Source organism: Schistocerca piceifrons, chromosome 4, assembly GCF_021461385.2.
Source record: "Schistocerca piceifrons isolate TAMUIC-IGC-003096 chromosome 4, iqSchPice1.1, whole genome shotgun sequence".
Lineage (NCBI taxonomy): Eukaryota > Metazoa > Arthropoda > Insecta > Orthoptera > Acrididae > Schistocerca > Schistocerca piceifrons.
Window position 1 is genome coordinate 528,398,024 of NC_060141.1, and position 5,436 is coordinate 528,403,459.

The 5,436-nt window shown below is 41.5% G+C and overlaps 1 pseudogene; it reads right to left on the reverse strand.

Moving 5' to 3' along the window:
* Nucleotides 1-207: 207 nt before the first annotated feature.
* On the reverse strand, nucleotides 208-325 carry LOC124796776 (annotated as a pseudogene).
* Between the last annotated feature and the right edge of the window lie 5,111 nt (nucleotides 326-5,436).

A 5,436-nucleotide genomic window follows, 5' to 3' on the forward strand; every position in this document is an offset into this window, starting at 1 on the left:
TAGCAGCATTCCGTCTTCAGGTCACAAGTGGCCCATCGGGACCATTCGACCACCGTATCATCCTCAGATGAGGATGCGGATAGGAGGGGCATGTGGTCAGCACACCGCTGTCCCGGTCGTTATGATGATTTTCTTTGACCGGAGCTGCTACTATTCGGTCGATTAGCTCCTCAATTGGCATCACGAGGCTCCGTGCACCCCGAAAAATGGCAACAGCGCATGGCGGCCCGTATGGTCACCCATCCAAATGCTAGCCACGCCCGACAGCGCTTAACTTCGGTGATCTGACGGGAACCGGTGTATCCACTCCGGCAATGCCGTTGCCATGGGGGGGGGGGGGGGGGGGCATTACCTAGTAAGTGGATAAGATGAAATTTTGGGTCTAACAGGAGGCGTGCTGGGGTAGTCTGTGCAGTTGCGACAATCACTGTGTCCGGATTGCGCAGTGGTCAGCAAATCCGCCGAGTAAGCCGGAGATCCGACTTCGAATCCCGGATCGGTGTAAATTTTTAAGTTTTTCCATTGATTTAAATCAGTGTCCACTCATAGCCGATGTCTGTAATTCTTTTGTGCCTTGACAGATAACTTGTTAAAAAACCACTCTTACTGGCTAACCATATTCGCTATATAATTTGTTAAAAAGATCTTTGGGAAGATAAACAGCTGAATCACATTATTGTTATGAATGTCAGTGGAAATGATCGATCACTGATGGTAATGAGCCGTGAGCAGGCTGGTGAAAAACCGTAGGGTATGTTCATTAAGCAGTGTAGCTCGGTGCTTGGTAATGTTACGAGTAACTCGTAATCGAAGAAACACGCTATCGTTTGCACTTAAAGTTGCAGTAGATGTTAAATGTGCGTCGTGCAACGTTTTTAGGTATGGTAGTTGATGTGATTGTTTCGACATTACGATTGAGACGTTGAATTGCGGATTTTTAGTCTCTCACGCGGCGCTGACTTTACCGTATTACCAGGAATATGTTTTCCCCTTCTTTCACACGAAATGGACAAATAGGTAACGTGGGGTCCGTTTTTCGTAATAATTTCGAATATTATATTAGCAAAAGGAGAAGCGATCCCAAAGGCCAATCTTACTTTCACCGCTGAAAATATCTATCTTATAAGCCGCGATCAGTGGAGAAAAATTCCAATGGAGACAACGAGATATGAGATAAGCAAGGTTCTGTTCCAACAGTCAGCGAACCACCGATTGTAGACCGTTAGGGTATATTGTCACAGTCTATACAACGTCGCCCTTCATATGCAACTCCACTTACGAAACAACTTAAGGAATCAGCATATTCAGATGGAGTAAAGTTTGTTGGAAGGAAGATACTATTCTTTTAAGAAGTCGAAGATTCTCTCCAAGAAGCCAAGGACACAGTCATATTGTTCAATGATACGGTAGACAATTTAACAGACGACACTGAGACTGCAATTCACCTTAAAATCGAGTTCATATTAGAAATAAAAAAATAAAAGAATTAGGTTTTGTCATGTACAAACAATGTAATAAACACAGTTGACCTGTTCAGATGCTATCATTAATCTGAAGTCGATGAATCTCACACAGCATAAGTTGAGTATTTTTGGTCTATGACACACAGACGAGTACAATTTTAGACTGAAACATGTAGTTGGGACGACTATAAAGCAAAGGGCACCATCGCCTTCCCTAAGAAAATTAAGAACTAGACGATCAGTGTACATCATAAAAGCGAAACGTAGGAAAAATAAATTCATTATATAGGAAAAGTGTCTGAACCTCGTCGCTGAGATTAAAAAGATAATAGTATTCACTACTAACAACCAACTCTATCTTCAGGTCACAAGTGGCCCATCGAGACCATCCGACCACCGTGTAGTCCTCAGCTGAGGATGCGGATAGGAGGGGCACGTGGTCAGCACACCGCTGTCCTGGTCGTTATGATGGTTTTCTTTCACTGGAGCCGCTACTATTCGTTCGAGTAGCTCCTCAATCGGCATCACGAGTCGGAGTGCACCACGAAAAATGACAACAGCCCATGGCGGCCCGGATGGTCAACCATCCATGTGCCAGTCACGCCCGACAGCGCTTAACTTCGGTGATCTGACGGGGAATGGCGTATCCACTGCAGCAAGGCCATGCTTATGGCATAAAAGAGTAGTTCATAATAAATACACAAACTGAAAATGTTGTGCTTCACCGAAATTTTATGTAGGCCAGACGGGCGTATCCTTCCGCGTCCACTTTATCGAACATTGCAAAGTACGTAGTAATTCTTCTTGGTTCGCATTTTTAATGTGGATAAAAAAGGCGCATAAATCGTCACCTTGATATTTGTTATGATGTTCCTAAATCATGGGTACATTTGAATTGAATAGTAACTTACAATATAATACCCACAACAGATGTTAAATGAACAAAGCAATTTCCACAACCAAGTGTTTTTCTAAGTAATTTCTGATGATGATGTTTGGTTTGTGGGGCACTCAATTGCGCGGTTATCAGCGCCCGTACAAATTTCCACTCTTTTCTCAGTCTAGCCTCTCTCATGAATGATGATTAAATTATGGGACAACACAAACACCCAGTCCCCGAGCGGAGAAATTTCCAACCCGGCCGGGTATCGAAACCGGGACGCCGTGGTCCAGAGGCAGCAACGCTAGCCACTAGACCACGAGTTGCGAACAATGTCTGACGTGTGATAATGTCTGCAATACATTCTTTTTTATTTTTCCGTCTCTATCATAGGTACGAATTAGATGGCTAATTTCATTATAATTATTAAAAAGAAGATCACTGAGTTATTTAACCTAAGATTAGGTAGATCATTACGTGGCCGTTGTGTTTACTTCTGTTGTTGACACTGAACTCGTAACCAGAAGATCGGCCGGATAGGCTTAAGCTACTACCTAATGTGTTAAAATAAGTTTCGTCGGGTTCTGTAACAGCATAGCTCCTCCATAAGATGCGAATCGTGCAGTGGGTATCCGACCACGTCTGGTGGGAAGGTGTGAGCACTCCTTGCCCTGTATCGCTCGGAATTGCTTCATGGTGCAATGCGCACAACTCGGAGCCGCAGAGAACAAAGGAATTGCAAGTACCGCCCACAAAGCCACTTTAATTTTGGCGCTTTCGTGTGGTCATACAGCAGATAAATATGTGTTCGCGTGTTTTTACTAAACCTTACATGCACTCGTAATCATAGTCGTAGTTTACAAATGGCGACCTCTGTGTCGTTTTTTTTATATTTAAAAATCTGACGATGCCAAAAAATCCGAAACAGGTTAGCTGTTACACAGTTCAATCACTCAGCCTCCACTTCACATTCGGACGGAACTGGATGGTGGGTAAGTATTCGGTACGAAGTACCCTCTAAGGTACACTCTAATGGATTTCAGTATATATGTACACGAATGAGAAGTTTTATCACAGTATATGTACGTTTCTGAAAGTACAATAGTTCCTTTATTTCTAAATCTTTCATAATTCTTTCAGTATCTGGGGGAAAAGCAATTCATTTCCCTACAGACTTACATATACTATAAAATAGTATCTAGTGATGAAAACTTAGAAATGGAAAACCAGAAACTAGCAGTGACTACATGTGCTACTGCTCATGCCAGTATAGGATACTGCGAAATGCGACTCTTCGAAAACGACGTCATACGCTGATAATTTGCGTCGAATGATTTAACTGTATCACACAAAAATGCCACACAGTAGTGTAAAACTAGGGTGTGATAATGAAGTTGCACTTGAACTGATTCATTATTATGACCTGAATAATTTGATACTGCATGGTGATTACACAGTGTACCATTTGTGAAAGCCTTTCATTTCTTGCGGAGAGGAAGATAAAGTAAGATCAAAAGCTGCCTCAGGTGCCAGGACAATATATTACGCGTCGCTTTCCGTCCTTGGCACCACCTCCATTTGCTTTCATTTCGCTTTAAGAGAGCTAATGGGCAGAAACAGTAGGGGCAGCTGGTGGCTCTCTTTCCGTGCAAAGACCTGTCGCGTGACTGGGTTTGGCGAATGTTCTCCGTCACGCAATGCGCAGATAAATCGAACATCCTCCTGAGATATTCTCTCGCATTAGTCACACTTTACTTATGCTCCACTTTAACGGAAGTTCTTATTAGAGGGAGCGGTGACTATTGAGCTGTGGATTTTCCTAATTTGTTGCTGGCATTGTCTGACGCCCTTGACGGAACATGCAACGAAGCTCAACACAACACTGCCAACAAGTGCCGGATGGGAATATCCCGTGGAGGAACGTCATGGCTGCGCTCTACGTTACTCTGATTATTTTTCGAAATATTCTATATTGTTTCGGAAACAGATATCACAGCATAGATAATATGATTTTTCATTTGCTTTCTTGAAACAACTTTTTTACACACAGCTAGTGGTTTACCCGTCTCTTTTGCACAGATGAAGTCAGAGGGTTAACGCTTCCGTGGGCTATGAACGCGATAATTTGTTTTGAATGGCCTAGAATCATAGTAAAATCTCTGTGCATTAAACGTCGTCTGAAGTGGGAGTGTGACTGGTAATTTTCCTAACATATGTGTCTTTATTACAAAAATTTTGTGCAGGAATTGCAATAATGAAACATAACAACCATTGATGATAACTGAAATAAAAATAGATCCTTAGTTTAACATTGGCTGTATGAATACACCGATTACCAAGGAAAATAGGTATACAAAATATTACTCAGTCCTTCACTACGCAAGAGTCCTTTTGCTCCTCTCATCTCGTATTAAGAAATTGAAAAGAGTAACCCAGTTTGCTGCGAAGTAGTGTAAAACGGTTCGACTCTATGTGAAGTGCAATTACGTTATGTGCAGATTACGTAGCCACAGGGGCTAATAAGACAATGAGTTATTTCACTATTGCTGTATAATAAGAGGTTTAAATTTCGAAATCGGCGACACTCCGATCTTTACTTCTCAATATACTGAGATTGTAATAGTTATCCATCTTCAGTAACATTCATATTTGTCAAAGTTAATGTGTTAGAGGGTTAATACTCTACGTTTCATCATAGCTTTCTCTTATGAATATATGATCGTTTTGGAGAATAGCAACGGTATAATTACGGCATGGAGAACAACAGTCAACAACTACGATTGAATGGAAAAGAACATTTGAAGTAACAATTCTACGATCTCGACATCAGTAGGAAAAGGACGAAATGATACGTTTCATAACAGACAATGTAGTAGAATACTGAACTGAAGCAACCAAAAGATTTAAAGAAAATCAGAATGGCAACTCGTAATCTACTGCAACGTATATAGCTATTATTTTTCTCTTGCTCTATACAGAATAAAAGACGTCTTTCCAACATAGAATTTATGCTGATAGTGATTGATAGGTTAGAACGTTTGAAGGTGTTGAATGAAACAGAAGTGGTAGGTGTTTTGCTTGTACCCATAACAA